Below are 19,096 nucleotides of genomic sequence, written 5' to 3'. Positions count from 1 at the left end.
CGTCTTCATCAATGTACTCTATCTCAGGTGTTTTGGGATTTTTCGCAGTCTATACTACAGACACTTTCACTTGTTCTGTGTTTTTTTCTCACACACACACTTGTGCACTCATACATTTTCTTTCCTTTCAGGAAAAACAAACACTCAGACTTTTACATCGCGTGATTCCAGTTTCCTGGACAGTTGTCATCACGGTTGTTTTGTCATTGTCATTTCATTTATACATTGCATGTTCTGTGTTTTTTCTCACACACACACTTGTGCACTCATACATTTTCTTTCCTTTCAGGAAAAACAAACACTTAGACTTTTATATCGCGTGATTCCAGTTTCCTGGACAGTTGTCATCACGGTTGTTTTGTCATTGTCATTTCATTTATACGTTGCATGCATGTATTTCACAAGTGTACATTTCATTTCTTTGAATTTTCTTTGTGTGTGTTTGTACCACATCTTGTGGGTGGTTTTTCAGTGGCCATCCTGCCTCAGGCATTCTAACAGATTTCATTTATCGTGCGTTTCCGCTCTGGCGAGGGAGCTCTGTAGTAACGCCTGCGCATGCGTAGTTTTATGCATGCGTAGAATTAAACAAGCAAGCGTTTCCCGCTCAATTCATTCTCTTTCTCGCTGGCCAGCGATTGAACATGGAGGTGTGTTTAAGCTGTCTCTCTACACTAGACAGCTAGCTCTTTTACGGTCGGCCGACCATGAACATGGACAGTAAAGATGTGTTTATATATTTACCACCTAAATAAAGTGTTGTTTAAGTTGTTTAGTCTGGAGTTCAGCGTTCGTTCCGTCATATATTCTTAATTTTATAGTAGAAAGTCAGGTATACAATCTAAAGATGTATAACCCACTTTCTACTAAACTATCAATGCAGTCTTCTTTCTTGCACATTACATCTGATTCTTCTTTTATTCTTGACCCTGAAACCTTGCAGTTACAAAAGCCTACACTGCTATAGTTAGTTGTTGTATTATCTGTGTTTGTCAATGTCTACTTTACACAGCAGGCAGCCAAGAGGGGAATCTCTGAATTTCACAATACAGGAAGTAAAAGAAACAAAAAAAAAAAAGAAGCCAAAACAACAGTAAAATAAGAAATAAATGAAAGAGAAAATGATACCAGAATGAGAAATGCCACAGAGTGAAGGCAATATGAAGCAGATGGAATGTGATGCAGGAATAGAATAACTGGGTGAATGAGACAGGGGAGACGGGTGGGAGTGGAACCTAACTCCTGTAGCTTGCTACCCTGTACCATCTACCTATATAGGCTTCTTCTCAACCTACCTTTCACTTCAAAGTTTGTTGTTTAAGTTTTTGTTCTTTTGTGCAGAATATGTATTGCTGTGTGTGTGTGTGTGTGTGTGTGTGTGTTTGTAAATAGATACATATGTTGGGTTGTGAAATAAACTTGTTTTGTTTTTTTTTCCTTTTCCCCATTCAGTCCTCTCCAGTGTTATTTGAACTAACACTAAAAAAAAAATTTTTGTGGTTTATTTATTTATTTTATTATTATTATTATTATTATTATTATTATTATTATTAAAAAAAAAAGGTAATGTAAAAGGAGAAAGGGCTCTATACCCCTTTCTTATTTTTTCTGACCATCTTTGTCCTTATATGTTTTTAATTGATATTAGCCCTTGTGGCCAATAAAACGAATTAATTATTATTATTATTATTATTATTATTATTATTATTATTATTATTATTATTATTGTTGTTATTATTATTTGCTGCTTTATTCTTCCTCTACAACTTTTGTTTTATCATTTCGAAAATTTGAATAAATTCTACCTCTTCTTTTTATACATATATTTGAACTGCCAAATAGAAACAAACAAATCTCTTTGTAAACCCAGTTCTTATTTATAAGTGAAAGTAATTATATTATGCATGTGTTTGGACATATATGTGTGTGTTTGTATACATATATATATATATATATGTTAAATCTCTGAACGAGGTATTAACAGTAAATAAAGTGAAGTATATTTGCCACTTAAATGTGGCTGACCCCGAGGGGTGGATGTTACTGTTGCTTTTAGCCCCAGGAGGACATCTCCTCCAGCTGGCTATCGACACACATCTGTGCCCTGTCTGTGCCCAGGATGGACTGAAACGATCCTTGTGGTGAATAAAGATCCTTGCTAACTCCATTTTCTGTTTCCCTTATTCATTATATATATATATATATATATGTAAATTTGCACGAAGCATAATTCATATTTAAAGCTATTATAACTGCGTTCCACCCATGCCACTACTGGTGATATCATCAAATTTAGAATTTATCCACAGATGATATGAACAGTAGTAACATCTAATTTCAAATCTCAGTGTTTGAATGTTTCATTTATATGTGTGTGTGTGTGTGTGTGTGTGTGTATATATTTATATATATATATATATATATATATATATATATATATATATATGGGAGAATATACAAATAATAACAACAGACGAGGACAGGTGGTGTAAATAACAAAAGTATATATTAGTATGACGCTCGGGAATATGGAAAGTCTTTGACGTTTCGAGCTACGCTCTTCAACAGAAAGAATACGGAGACAAGGAGAAAAACACGGAGAAAAAAAATTGAATAGTGTTCAGTCAACGGTCACAGGGCTATTTCCCTTCGTCATGGCCGGTATGACAGACTTTAACAGACTGTCATACCGGCCATGACGAAGGGAAATAGCCCTGAAACTCGAGTCACCTTTATATATTTATATATATATATTTGATCCTTTATATTGAACACTCAATATTTCATCTAGATTCAATACTTTATTTCATAGTGCCATCCATTTTTATTTTATTTTATTTTATATTATATATTGTATATTATATTATATATTGTATATTCTATACCCCACATTGGTTCTGCAGGAATATAAATAAAACATAAAAAACAGACAGTGTTGGAACTCTTTTAAGCAAAATAATATATTCCTCTATACACAATCATACAAAAAAACCCCAAAATAACCCCCCACCTTTTTTGTATTTATTTTTACTCACATATATATATATATATATATATATATATATATATATATACAGTAATACCTGCTTTACAAGACCTTGGGTTTACGAGTTTTATTTTATAATAAATATAAAAAGGTTAAATAGCCATTTTGTGCATGTGGCAATGTCACAACATGTGGCAACACTGGTTCTGAAGTGTCTACACAGTGACAAAGTAAAATGACGGCATAAAATTTCATTGCTATAATGTGAAATTAATTTACTTTATGAGCAATCTCCAGGAACAAATTAACATGTATATCGAGGCATTACTGTATATATCTTGTATCAGTTATTTGTTTCAGTCATTAGACTGTGGCCATGCTGGGGCACCGTCTTGAAGGATTGTTAGTTGAATGAATGTACCTCGGTACTTAATTATTTATTAATTTTTTTTTTTTGCTAAGCCTAGTGTTTATTCTGTCAGTCATTTTTGCTGAACTACTAAGGTACAGGGATGTAAACACACCAACACCGGTTGTCAAGTGATGTGTGTGTGTGTGTGGGAGGGGGACAAACACAGATACACACACACATACGACAGACTTCTAGTTTCCATCTGCCAGATCCACTTACAAGGTTTTGGTCAGCCCAAGGCTATAGTAGAAGACACTTGCCCAAGGTGCCACACAGTGGGACTGAACCTACAGCTATGTGTTTCAGAAGCAGCTTCTTACCACACAGCTGCATACATCATCATCATCATCATCATCATCATCATCATCATCATCATCATCATCATTTTAACATCCACTTTTCCATGTTCATATGAGTTGGGTGGAATTTGTTGAGGTGTATTTTCTCCAGCCGGATGCTCTTCCTGTCACCAACCAGCAGCTGCTTCCAAGCAAGATAACATTTCTTTGTAAGCAGACATGTATGGGTACGGGACGTCAAAAAAACGTGGACAAAAAAGGAACGGGAACATAAACAAAGCACAAAAAACGAACTTTTTTTACAATGTGTGTGTGTGTATGCATTTATCTATGTATGTGTGTATTTGTGTCTGTGTTTGTTGCCCCACCACCACTTGGCAACTGGTGTAGGTGTGTTTATGTCCCTGCAACTTAGTGGTTCATTTTAAGAGATTGATAGAATAAATAGTAGGCTTAAAAAATAAAAAAGTAATGGGGTCAATTTATTCCACTAAAATTCTTCAGGGCAGTGCTCCAGCATGGCCACAGTGAAATGTCTGAATGAAGTAAAAGAATATTTGTATACACATACAGGAATATGCACTCATTGACTGATTAGAATATAGGAATGGGTTAGGAAGAAATGCTTTGGGTACAAGTGAGCAACAGGTGGAAGGGTGTGAATAGAAGAGGGTGTGTAGTGGGGGGGGGAGATTGACACAGATGTGGACTGATACATGTTGTGGTTGAAGATGGTAGTGGTGATGTTGATGGTGTTAATGGAGATGGAGGTGGAGGTGAGTGGGTGAGTTAAGTGGAGGTGCTTGTATGCTGAAGTGAGGGACCAAAGTGGTTGAAGGCTGAAGGATTGACATGTGTGTGTGTGTGTGTGTGAGTGAGAGAGAGGAAATGAAAATGTCTTATAGCTTCCTCTATTGGTTCCAAAGGAGTGGTCTCAGTCCTAGGGGACACACCATTTCTGAAGCTGCCAGCAATACAATGAATCACTCACAGATGATGAAAGAAAAAAAGAAAAAGAAAAAAAAAAAAGGAAAAAAACAAAAAATGGAAAAATACCCCATGCATGTCAATGGCTGAAGGTTAAAGGTCAAATATATAATTTTGGAAGATTTTTGATAACAATACCACATATTTCTAAATCCTTGTTTATAAGAATTTTAATGATCTTTAATCCATATCAATGTGTATTTGTGTGTGTGTTGAGAGAGAGAGAGAGAGAGAAGATTCTCATGTGAGAAAATCATACATACACACAGTGTACCTAACAACATTTACTCCTTCATACACTCATATATACAGATATATATATATATATATATATATATATATATATATATATATATATATATATATATATATATATATATATATATATATATATATGTCTTTTACTCTTTTACTTGTTTTAGTCATTTAACTGTGGCCATGCTGGAGTATTGCCTTTTAGTTGAACAAATTAACCCCAGGACTTATTCTTTGTAAGCCTGATCTCATTGGCCTCTTTTGCCAAACGATTAAGTTACAGGGACATAAACACACCAACATTGGTTGTCAAGCGAGGGTGGTGGGGACAAACAGACAAAGTTACACACATAAATATATACATATATATATATATACATATATATATATATATATATATATATATATATATATATATATATATATATATAATATATAGTTTTAGGGAAAATAACCAAGTTTCAAGAACTCATCGATGAAAATCCACTATCACATATAGAAAAAAGAAAAATTAATAATCAGAAGCACAATAAATGAGTATAATATAAAACAAAGTAAATATCATATCTTTATCTTATGATATTTACTTTGTTTTATATTATGCTCATTTATTGTGCTTTTAATTATTAATTTTTCTATATGTGATAGTGGATTTTCATCGATGAGTTCTTGAAACTTGGTTATTTTCCCTAAAACTATATATTTTAATCTATAAAGCTCAATTTAATTAAAATTTTTTATAAATTGATTTTAATTGAGTTTTTACCTGTAATTTTGGATTTTGTCCCTAATATTATTATATATATACATATATATATACAATGGGCTTCTTTCAGTTTCTGTGTACCAAATCCACTCACAAGTCTTTGGTTAGCCCAAGGCTGTCGTAGAAGACACCGAGGTGCTATGCAGTGGGACTGAACTCGGAACCATGTGGATAGGAAGCAATCTTCTTACAACACAGCCAAATCTGCACCTGTCTTTTAAATTTGTTTATGGGGAATGTTTTGAATAAGCAAATGAAGCTCCTATTCTCTTATGCTGGCCACAGTCTAATAATGCTGACTGGTGAACCAGTTTTTCAGAGTTGCATTGAGCTGTCATAGCAATGCATTAAATGTTTGTAAATTCCATCCGAGAATTATTGTTATTATTATTATATGTTTGACTTTTGCTTTGTACTTGTTGACTCAAAGTCTCACCCAGAGATGTCAAGAGACAAGTTAGAAGTTCAAGTTGGTGTCATGATTAGGGTAGCATATATTTGGTTTTGCACAAAGTATTGTTCTAGAGAAGGTTTAAGAAAACAAGAAAATTATAAGTTTGTTTTAAAATTTGAGATTACAGACAGTATTTTGTGTAAGATATGAGCACTTCCCATGAATACTATTTTTTGAATTTCTGTGACGTTTGGATTTCCTGGTATCTGAGCTAGGTAGCAATCAGCCCCTTTTGCTATCATTCCTAGGGCACCTATGACAACAGGTATTGTTTTAGTCTTGAGGTTCCACATTTTGCTAATTTCTATTTCAAGGTCTTTATACTAGCTCAGTTTTTGGTAGGTCTTGACAGATACGTTTATATCGATTGGGACAGTCATATCAATGAGGAGGCATGATTTTTGTCTGAAGTCTTTCAATATAATATCTGGCTTATTTGCATCTATCTTTCTGTCAGTTTGAATGGTGAAGTTCCAGAGGAGTGAGATGTGATCATTTTCAAGCACTGAAGGTGGTTTGTGTTCCCACCAGTTTTTATAGTGATCAGGTCCAAGTTTTTGCAGATTACCCAGTGAATACATTGTGCTGCTCTATCATGCCTTTTGAGATACTCTGCAGGCAGAAGAAGACTGCACATGGAGACAACATGATTGATGGTTTCATTTTGTTGTTTACATACACGACATGTTGGGCTACTGCCATTCTTTAATATGTTGGCTGGTAGCTCCTTGTAGGTAGGCATTAATCTTGGGCTGCTATGATAAACCCTTCTATTATTATTATTATTATTATTATTATTATTATTATTATTATTATTATTATTATTATTATTATCATTATTATCATCATCATCATCATCATCATCATCATCATCATCATCATCATCATCATCATCATCATCATCATCATATATACCTACACACACACACACATATCATCATCATCATTTAATGATCATTGTCCATGCTGGCATGGGTTGGACAGTTTAACTAAAGCTGACAAGCTGGAGGACTGCACCAGACTCCAGTCTGTTTTGGCATGGTTTCTATGGCTGGATACCCTTCCTAACGCCAATCATTCCAAGAGTGTAATGGGTGCTTTTACGTGCCATTCACGTGACACTGGTATCTGCCATGACTGTGGTTTTACTTGGCTTGATGGGTCTTCTTCTCAAGCACAACATAATGCCAAAGGTCTTGGTCATTGCCCCTGTGAGGCCCAACATTCAAAAGGAGCTCAACCACTTTGGCTCCGTGCGGATCAATGCTCGAAATGTGCTTATTACATGCCAGCTGCACGGGTGCAGGTAATGTGACACCACCATCAGCCACAACTGCAATTTCACTTGGCTTAACAGGTCTTCTCAAGCACAGCATTTCACTAAAGGTCTCGGTCACTACTCATTGCCTCTGTGAAGCCCAAATTTCAGAGATCATTCTTTATATATATATATATATATATATATATATATATATATATATATATACATACATATATATATTTTGGGATGTTCATTTTTTTTCTTGCCAAACAAACACAAGCACTATATATATATATATTTTTATTTTGTTTATTATTGTTCTTATATAATGTAATGTTTCATTATAATACTGGAAATAATCATTGAAAATATGACTTGTTTTGCTAGTTTGTTAGAAATTCTCAAGCATATCTTCTCAACTAAATTCCTAATTATAGATTGAGGGTGGTTAGATAATTTATAGATATAACTTAATGAGACATTAAGCTTGCTACATGTGTAGGAATGTTCATTATTTAAAGTTATATTTGCAAGATCAGTCGAAATAATATTAACCTTTTTGGTGCTAGACTGATGACATTTGTGATTATTGTCATTAAATAATAATCTACAATAATGATATAACATTTTTGATGAGTGTAATTTGATTTAATTACTTAATGATATAAGTAGTAATTTCCTACAGAATGCTAATAGGGTTAAATGTATATTAGAGTTATATTATAATATGGTATTACAATTATGATATAATATATATATATATATATATATATATCATCATCATCATCATCATCATCATCATCATCATCATCATCATCATCATCATTTAACCTCCGCTTTCCATGCTAGCATGGGTTGGACGATTTGACTGAGGACTGGTGAAACCGGATGGCAACACCAGGCTACAATCTGATTTGGCAGAGTTTCTACAACTGGATGCCCTTCCTAACGCCAACCACTCAGAGAGTGTAATATATATATATATATATATGGAAGGACATGGGTTAGTGGTTAGGGTGTTGTACTCAGGATCATAAGATTGTGGTTTCATTTCCTGGACTGGGCGATGCATTGTGTTCTTGAGCAAAAGACTTCATTTCATGTTGCTCCAGTCGACTCAGCTGCAAATGGGTAACCTCGCAACAGTTTGGCGTCCTGACCAGGAAGAAATATATATGCCAGAGAAACTGGTCCTGTGCTACTTAAACAATAGTCTGGACTAACCCCTTACACACGCACACACAGACACATACATACAGGGTGTGGTGAATAAACTGTTGTCTGAATTATGTAAAAATGAAAATAACACTGACATCTCATTCTAGCAAATACATTTACCAAAATTACATAAAAACATCTTGAAATACTAAAGAGTAAATTTATTCAACAAAATCGCCATTGGCTTCAACCAGAGCCTCCAGACAGTTTCAGAATCTCCTGCAACTCTTCTGGACAGATATTAAACAATGATGATGATGATGATGATGATAATGATGGCTGGAAACAAACAACATCACATATGATAATGAGGCCTGTATATAATCATGACATAATGTCAAGACAAAGGAACACGTATGTAAACAGAGGCACGCTGGTCTAGGGCAGGGGTTTTCAAACTTTTTGACTTGCGGACTCCTTTATATTTCAGGCTTTACCTTAGGGACCCCCTTATAAACGCTTATGAAATTTATACATAAATATTTGCTTAAAATAACATATATTTTTACATTTATTTATTTAACAGTATTTAACAAATAGGTTTCTTGTCAATTAAAAGATTTCGATTAAAAAACATATATAAAATGAAATTGCCCATAAAAAGTATTTGCTGTCTATGGACCCCCTGTCTTGTCCTTGCGGACCACAGTTTGAAAACCCCTGGTCTAGGGGATCATTCTGATCTATGTATGCCATGACTTGCTGTCAATGAATAACAATAAATAAGACTATAAGGTCCAGTACTTGATTTGCCCACAAGCCTTTAATGTTGCTATATAACCTTTATGCAGATTAGTTCCCAGTTTCATCAGAGATGACATGGACTTCTGAAACCATATTCCAGAACAGGTAGATAAAGAGATATTACTAGTTAGCTTTGATGTAACTAATCTCTGCACAAATATTCTGGCTGTGTGGTAAGTAATTTGCTTACCAACCACATGGTTCCGGGTTCAGTCCCACTGCGTGGCACCTTGGGCAAGTGTCTTCTACTATAGCCTCGAGCCAACCAAAGCCTTGTGAGTGGATTTGGTAGACGGAAACTGAAAGAAGCCCGTCATATATATGTATATATATATATGTATGTTTGTGTGTCTGTGTTTGTCCCCCCACCATTGCTTGACAACTGATGCTAGTGTGTTTACGTCCCCGTAACTTAGCAGTTCGGCAAAAAGAGACCGATAGAATAAGTACTAGGCTTACAAAGAATAAGTTCTGGGGTCGATTTGATTCGACTAAAGGCGGTGCTCCAGCATGGCCGCAGTCAAATGACTGAAACAAATAAAAGAGTAAAGAGTAAGAGTATATATATATATGAACTTGAAGCAGTAGAATTCTGTATAAACAAACACCCACAAAGAATTCAGGAGACATCCACATTTAAGTGGGGATAAATATTATCTCTTGGTATTAATACTGCCTCCATTGCTAATAAATATTCTTTAACAAGTTCACTGGCTAATCACAACACCAGGGGGCTCTTATACTTGTTTCAGTCATTTGACTGCAGCCATGCTGGAGCACCGCCTTTAGTTGAGCAAATTGACCCAGGACTTATTCTTTGGAAGCCTTATACTTATTCTATTGGTCTCTTTTCCTGAACCGCTAAGTTACGGGAATGTAAACACACCACCATCGGTTGTCAAGCGATGTTGGGGGGACAAACACAGACACACAAACATATAATATATATATATATATATATTATATACACATACATATATCAGGGGTGAAGGGTGTATGTATGCAATGCATGCCTTACTTTTATTCCAGAGTAAATAATTTTTGTGTGATATAAAATTAATTATCGACAATTTTTACCATCCTCATTGTACTCGTGATATTTTTTTTATATTTCCCATACCCTCAGTTCTTAGTATGAATTATCAACAATCCATATTATTTAAGAAGGGTAAGTAGAAAAAGATCCTGTTTGCTTAGCAAGAAAAGCAGAGGGTTAATTGCTTTCCCCTTCCCTTCAAGCAGGGAGCAGGAAAGAAAGAATCAAAAGGAGTTGGAAGTCAATGAGAGAAGGGCAGAAAAAAGCAGAATTTTTTTCTACTTGCTTTCAATCATAATTAGGAAAAGGAGGAGTGTTGTTTTCTTCATAATCTATTATTCTCTTGGAGAAGGAAGGTGAAAAAGGGAGACAAAACAAAAAGAGTGGGGAGTCAAGAGAGAGAAAGTAGAAGTTTTACTGTTTGCCTTCCACTCATGTTAAACTAGCAAACATGCTATCAACCTATTTTCTTCTAAAGTGTTGATATTTTTACTACCCTGTGCAACTAAGATCAAAGACTTCCTTATTCAAAGAACTTAAAGCTTTCCTCATAGTGGAGAGATTTAGATGAGAAATGGGTGTTTAATCAATTTGCATGTTTGTTTTATTGCTGATTCTGGTTTATTTTTCCAGTACTGAAGAATATATATTTTATCCTTTATCTTTTTCTTGTTTCAATCATTAGACTGCAACCATGCTGGGGCACCATCTTGAAGATTTTTTAGTCAAGTGAATTGACTCCAGTACATTTCTTTTAAAGCCAGGTACTTATTCTATCATTCTCTTTTGCTGAACTGCTAAGTTATGTAAACACACCTTGACTGGTTGTCAAGCAGTGGTAGGAGACAAATACACATACACGTAGGTATATATGTGTGCGTGTGTGTGTTGGGCTTCTTTCAGTTTCTGTCTATCAAATCCATTCACAAGGCTTGAGGCTATAATATGACACTTGCCCAAGGTGCCATGCAATAATACTGAACCTAAAACCATGTGGTTGAGAAGCAAGCTTCTTACCACACAGCCACGCTTGCATTTTACAAATTATTTAACCCATGGAGAATATTCTTGATCCCTTCTTAAAACCTGAATTCATTCATGTGACCACTACCCAGAATTTTCTTCTTGACTAATTCACACTTAGAACGAAAGGAGGCAGCTGGCAAAGATAATTTTTTGTGATAAAAAAGTGACGTTTTCATCCATTTATCGATACCTATGCTTCTAAAATTTAATTTCAAATATTTAAAATTATTTAAAAAAAGGTTACATAAAAAAGTAAACTAGCATCTAAATTCTTTTGTCAGAATAAAACTTTAATTCATTTAAAAAGATTATATCCCAGTAACATTTTTCATGCTTTCATTCAACTCCAGGATGGCAATAGAGTCGGTTAGCTCGGTTTCCTCTCTACTTTTCCCTTGCAACAAGAAGCTTCAAAGAGAAGAAGAATATTATCATTCTCAAAAAAGAGAAGCCAAAGCTTGAAATGTGAATCAGAATCAGAGTGGGCAACAAGGTATGTCATCGTTATTTTGATTCCAATTATTATGAACAGTATGAGTGAGTGATGAGATGTCCCATTCTGAACAAATTATTCTGTTTCCCCATGTCTGTTATTTTGTCAGCATAAGAACACATGGACGACTACTGGCTACTGTGATTTGCACAATTTGATTACAGCTCTGGCAAAACATAAAAATCTCAGAACCATCTGAATTCCGTAATTGCTCTGAAAACCTTTGGCTGACAATGAATTGATACAGCGATTGGTCACTGGAAAGCGGCTTTTATTCAGTTCCATAATAGATCATTAGAGAAAAATGATGATATATTGAAAAGGTTAATTTACTGTATTGAAATTTTGGCATCAAGAATTACCATTTGGAGTACACAATACTTCTTATTTGCTTCATGCTCTTGGTTCATTGGGCTGGGGTCATTCCAAGTTAGTGGTGCCAGAGGCATCATAGCATGTAGAGCCAGCCATGTCCGTCAGTGCTCTCCATCGCTGGCAGTCACATTCCAGCTCCTCTGCAGCCTCTGAGGTGATATCAAACCTCTGGAGATCTTCCTTAATCATGTCCAGCCATCTTGCATGGGGTTCAGTACGAGGCCTCTTCCAGCCCATTGCTGCTTCATTGAATGAGCATAAAGCCCTAGTAGTATGATCTAGTAGGAGCTGGAGGATATGTCCATACTAGTGTATGCGATGGATAGCTATAAGATGGGAGGCTGTGGGATAATGTGTGCATGTAGTCTTTGTTGGGAACATGATGGTACCTCATGTTTGTCAATGGTACACGATGAAACAAGAATAAAACAATAAGGGTAATTTATATGTGAAGCAGTAGCAGAATACAGTGATTGTTGAAGATCACATTTCAATTTTGCAAAGAAAAATGGCAACTGCACTTTTTCTGGACTTGGATATTCAAAATGAGATCATTAATTGTATAACCTGCTACAATTGAAGGCGAAATTAAGACAATGACTGAAAAAAAATCATTATTTCTTGCTGCTATGTTTGATGAGATTATGGATCATTGACTGAAATCTCAGTTGTTACTCATTTTGCAACTTGTCGATGAGATGGAAAAGCCTCAAGAAAGGTTTTTGGAGATATGTCAATATCAGTAAAGACAGAAAAACTTTTGCTAAAAATTCATCACATAAACTTATAATGGAGCGAGCATGGTGACTGGGCATTTGAATGGAGATTTTTGGCATGACCATCATATTTTTGCATTGTTATGCACATTCACGTAATTTGGTACTCTCTCAATTGGCTTTAAGTATTCATGAATGTTGAATTTTCTTCCAAACTTTGAAAGGAATTTCAACTTTTTTCTCAAAGTCAATGGCTCAAATAGCCCAACTGAATGAAATTGTTGGAAGGCAATTTCCAAAGTTACCTAAAGCATTATTCATCTCAACAATTATCCATTTTATCCAACAAAATTACTGAGTTTTCTGAGCTATTTTCAACCATATTAGAAAATCCAGATGATTAGAATGCTTCAGAATTAGAATTTGCAAGGTGATTCATTGAAATCTTAGAAGATTTTCACTTTAAATTCTTTTGTGGTTTAACCATATTGAGTGGCTATGAGATTCTATTTTCGACTCTTTGTAAAAGTTTACTTGATATATTGAGGTGTATTCATGAAGTTGAGAACTTCAGAAAACTATTGGTTGTTATTTTTATGGTAAGGTGTAAATGTTGTATTAATTGTGATGTGAGATTAGCCTTTTTGTGTATTTTACAAACAGAAGCAAAACTCACAAACATTTAACATCAGATTTATTTAAGGGAAGGCTGAACATGAATACATACATAAATTATCAAATCCTCACTTGTAGACAGACTAGAAAATAGGAATCGACTTAACTATTTTAGCTCAGCCATTAGTTATCTTCAAAATGCAAGACTGCTAAATTTTGTGTAAACTTTGTCTTTGATTTCCTTGGCAAGAGCAGAGTTATGTTCTCTTTGAATGATATGAGAGCTCTGGTTGATTTAGTGCTAAACTGCTAAACTAGAGAAAAGGGTGTGAATCTCAAGGAAACTTGAAATGATGTTCTAACTGGTAGTCTGATCTCTTACAAACTGATTGGCCAATAAATAGTGTTCAAGTTAAGATCACATGCCCCAACTGTGGCTCAGTCATGATAGTAAACTGATAATTTGGTGAAAAGGGTTCGAATTGTAGGGCTCACAACAATATCAAGATCAACAAGCTTGAAGAATTTTACTGCTGAGTTCTGGATGGTGTTGCTGAATCACCAGAGAAGCGTAGTCAACATCAAGAACCAGAAGCTGTTTGAAGAACTTTGTTTAACAACATTTTCCATGAAGTTATTGTTCTCAGTGATCAAAGATTTAAAATATTGTTGCTTAAAATCTTTGAGTTCAGATTTGTTGAATTGTTGAATCCAAAGCTTTTTCACACTTACGAAAGACTTTTCAATGGAAGCATTTTCATCTTTGGATTAAATGGATTTAAGTGCAATCAGAAATCAGTTTAGGCAACAGATTTAGCAAAGCATGTGTCAAGCATCCAAGAAATCACAAACATAATATGGGAGCTTGAACTAAACCCAGCTCTGGCCAAAGTAGCAAAATTACTTTGTCTAATTTTGAATGTACCTGCCACATCTGCTTCCTGTGAGTAATTGCTTTCTTCACTAAAGCAAATAAATAATCATATGAGGTGTTCTCAAAGTGAAGAATGATTGAATAATTTGGTCTTCATTTCTATGAATAAAGACCTTTTGATAAAGAATGTGGTGCTGATACATTTTATAGCAAAATGATTGATGAATTTGCCAAAACGAAACGAAGGATTGAACTGATTTAAAAATAAATTTTAAGTAGCTCTTTATATGTAGGTTCTATTATTTTCTCTGATTTCTCTCGTAACCAATAACAGACATCATGGGAGGCTAATGGGGGACCATCAAGTCCAGTGGAGAGAGGCATCAAACCCAAAGTGTGGCTGGTTAGTAGAAGTGCCTTTTCTCACATTAAAATTATTTCATATCACTTTCATAGACAGAGGTGGTGGGGGAAGAACGAAAACTTTTTAAGGGTGGAGAGAGTAAGGGTCCGTTACCCCACTCTCTGTCTCAATGATTGGCCTGTATCATAGACTGCATGCCCTGGTTTCCAAGTCAGCCTTTGCCACCGATATATATATATATATATATATATATATATATATATATATATATATATATATATATATATATATATATATATATAGATATAGATATATATATATATACACACACATACACACAGAAAGAGTACAGTGAAATTGGTGTGAGGAGTGAAAAATCACATTTCACATTTCAGACAAATATGTGTCTGTGCCTCTGTGTGTGTGTGTGTGAATATCATAAATTCCATAAGTATATATGTCAGTGTCTAATTTCATAATTATAGTTGCATAATGGTAATTATAATGGCATAGCATGACATGGCATTTTCTTGACGCCAACTCCTGGTGATCCACAAGACAAAATTAGGCTTTCTTGAAACATTCATTCATCCATAATTACACACATACATACATATATATATATGTACACATACATACATATATATATATATATATATATATATATATATATATATATATATATATATATATACATATATATATATATATATATATATATATATATATATATATATATATATATATATATATATATATATATATATATATATATATATATACATATATACATACATATATATACATATGTATACATGCATATATAAATATACATATATATGTATATATACATATTTATATGTATATATATATGCATATATGTAGAGATGTGTGTGTGTGTATATATATATGTATGTATGTATGTATGTATGTATGTATACAAGGGCGGGCTGAAAATTTCATAGGCGCAGGCGTGGTTGTGTGGTAAGAAGCTTGCTTTCCAATCACATGGTTCTGGGTTCAGTCCCACTGCATGGCACCTTGGGCAAGTGTCTTCTACTTGGGCCAACAAAAGCCTTGTGAGTGGATTTGGTAGACGGAAACTGAAAGAAGCCCGTCCCCCACCATCGGTCGACAACTGATGCTGGTGTGTTTACATCTGCGTAACTTAATGGTTTGACAAAAGGGACCAATAGTATAAGTACCAGGCTTACAAAGAATAAGTCCAGGGGTCGATAGCTTCGATTAAAAGGCAGTGCTCCAGCATGGCCACAGTCAAAATAACTGAAACAAATAAAAGAATGAAGGAGTGATGCTAGTGCTGTGAAATCTTGCATGCGTTAACTTCAATCCTTCTCACTAATAACTGCATTGTTTCTTTCCAGGGAAACTGACATCTGACTGTTCAAAGAAGACTTCAAAAGCAATTAGTTGTGATTTCTTGTGAAGTCGGACAAAAATTTAGCATCGTACCTGCAGAAAAAGGTTTTAGCCCCCAAGGACATTCATGTTGATGTGTTTGCAGCATTTTACGTTTTCCATTATTGATGTTAAAGCTTCCTTCATGTTGTACGTCTTGCCAGTGTTCTTCCTGCATGCATGCCATAGATACGCTTGTGCATACATTCTATTGGAATATATGATATAATGATATCAAATCAATGTAAAACATGCTGCCTTAAAGATGGCATATTCACACTAGTATATATATATATATATATATATATATATATATATATACTAGTGTGAATATGCCATAACTATATGTAGAAGGTTATATATATATATATATATATATATATATATATATATATATATATATATATATATATATTGATGCGACCACCAAAAATACAATTAGTGTTATATCCCTATCTCCCGAGCTAGGTTTTGAAACCGTATTCTGGTTGTTGGGGACAATGGCATTTCCTTTGTCTTGTCAGCAACCACAGCTATTTTTAGCGTAGGAGTGATTGCTGCCCCTTTCCGGTCAGCGAAAGTTCAAAAAAGCAGGATAGGAATCGTACTGAACTGACCCAGCTTTGGGAGGGGGTAAGGTAGCACGATTGAGCTACGGTATTTTGTGATAAATACGAGAACAGAGATTGAAGCGGCGCAGTTGGCTGGAGGATTTGGCGTCAGTCGAGTGGTAGTAGTCGGCCGAAGCAGTTGGCGAGGATTTTGGGTGGCAGAGTTGGATGAAGTGAAGATGAACAGTGATAAGTCTGACAGAGAGTGAGCGCCTATGGTCAGCAGAAATGCATAGAGTCTCTGACAGAGAGATAGGATTCTGGCAGCCAAAAGAGATAGCAGTAGTCAGTTGTTTACCTCTTGGATTATAGTGTTTGTGAAAGAAAGGAAGTTATTAAAGCAAAGGTTTGTCTAAATATTCTTCCGAGAAAAAAATGTATTTGTTGTTATGATGTATAAAGAAAAAGAACTGTTAACTGTGATGTTAACTTGAAAGAGAAAGAACATTTACATGTGTAACTGAAAAGAAAACAAAGAAAAGAAAGAACTTTTAAAGGACTCGATGTACGAACTCTTGTTCATGTAATGATTGCAAACCCTTGATTATGTTGCATGCGCCATTATATGCTATTGAATTGTGATGTAATGTATTGATGATGTAAAAAGAAAGGGTTAGTTCCGCTACCCAACGTATGGTCTCCGTGTTGTTTCTTCCTCCCCTCCTTTTGCCTGTGTTGTTCTTCACTGCGTGACTCACCGAGCGTTCGACGTTCGCGTGCGAGCGTTCGACGTTCGCGTGCGAGCGTTCGACGTTCGCGTGCGAGCGTTCGACGTTCGCGTGCGAGCGTTCGTAACAATATATATAGGTGCAGGAGTGGCTGTGTGGTAAGTAACTTGCTTCCCAACCATATGGTTCCGGGTTCAGTCCCACTGCATGGCACCTTGGGCAAGTGTCTTCTACTATAACCTTGGGCCGGCCAAAGCCTTGTGAGTGGATTTGGTAGACAGAAACTGAAAGAAGCCCATTGTATGTGTGCGTGCGCACGTGTGTGTGCCCCTCCACCATCGTTTGACAACCAATGGTGGTGTGTTTACATCCCTGTAACTTAGCGGTTCAGCAAAAGAGACCAATAGAATAAGTACTAGGCTTACAAAGAATAAGCTCTGGGGTCGATTTGCTCGACTATAGAGATGGTGCTCCAGCATGGCTACAGTCAAATGACTGAAACAAGTAAAAGAGTAAAGAGTATTAATTTATGTTCCAAACACTAGGCTTTATAATGAGTTATTTTAGTAAATTCTTCATTATTTTCAAAATTAATTGGAACGATGACAGTGTATTTCTACAGAAATATGCTAATGAAAGAGTTAAAGTAATCTAAATTTAAATCTTCCATCAAAATTTCATGTTGATTTTTATTCCAATCTTTGGCGTGAGAATGACAAATTTATTTGACTAAATTCTTGGTTATATTTCAAAATTAATTGAAACAAAGTCAGTGTATCTCTACAGAAATATGGCAACAAAAGAGTTAAGAGCTGTGGTTCTTTTCTTGCAGAAACTGTGAGCTGTTTCATGAAATCATTGACAGATCTCCCCACAAACACCCTGGCACCCACCTCTATAGCAAAGTGTTTCCTTTCCTTCTGCTTCACCTCCACCACCATCCTTAGTATATTCACTGTCTAATTTGATGACTCAAAGCAACAGATAACTGTATATTACTGGTGGTGGTGAAAGTAGTGATAGTGGTGGAGGTGGTGGCGAAAGTGGTGGTGGCAGTGATGGTAGTGGTGGTGACAGTAGTAGTGGCGGAAATGTATGCTACTGGTGGTACTAATGGCATCAGTGTTGGTGGTTGAAGTGTTGCTGTTGCTGTTGGTGGTGGTGGTGGTGGTGGTGGTGGTGGTGGTGGTAGTAGGGGAAGGGACAGGGTGTGGGGCTCTAACCAGTTCCTTTGTTGTGACATGAGATTTCTACAATATTACAAGAGACATTTAGTGACACATGAACACACACATACAAACATATGCAGATACACACACACAAGCACCAGCATTCTATCAGTATTTCTACCTTCATTTCCTTTTTCTTTGTTTACACATTTGCTTGTAATGTTTAATATCAACACCCACTCTCATAGTACAACATATATATCATCATCATCATCATCATCATCATCATTTAGCAGTCAGATTTTGGCTTGGTTTCTACAGCTGGATGCCCTTCCTAACGCCAATCAC

The 19,096-nt window shown here is 35.3% G+C and overlaps 1 protein-coding gene across 1 annotated transcript in view; it reads right to left on the bottom strand.

Moving 5' to 3' along the window:
* Positions 1-5,961, bottom strand: part of LOC106878417 (uncharacterized) — a 94,159-nt gene extending 88,198 nt beyond the window's left edge. Inside the window, exon 1 of the mRNA XM_089340139.1 lies at positions 5,706-5,961. The gene's annotated coding sequence lies outside the window, so the exon portion shown is untranslated. The remainder of the gene's footprint in view (positions 1-5,705) is intronic.
* Positions 5,962-19,096: the final 13,135 nt, after the last annotated feature.

Source organism: Octopus bimaculoides, chromosome 23, assembly GCF_046866305.1.
Source record: "Octopus bimaculoides isolate indiv1 chromosome 23, ASM4686630v1, whole genome shotgun sequence".
Taxonomy (NCBI): Eukaryota; Metazoa; Mollusca; class Cephalopoda; order Octopoda; family Octopodidae; genus Octopus; species Octopus bimaculoides.
The sequence above is the reverse complement of the archived record's forward strand: the minus strand, read 5'-3'. Positions and strand labels throughout refer to the sequence as shown.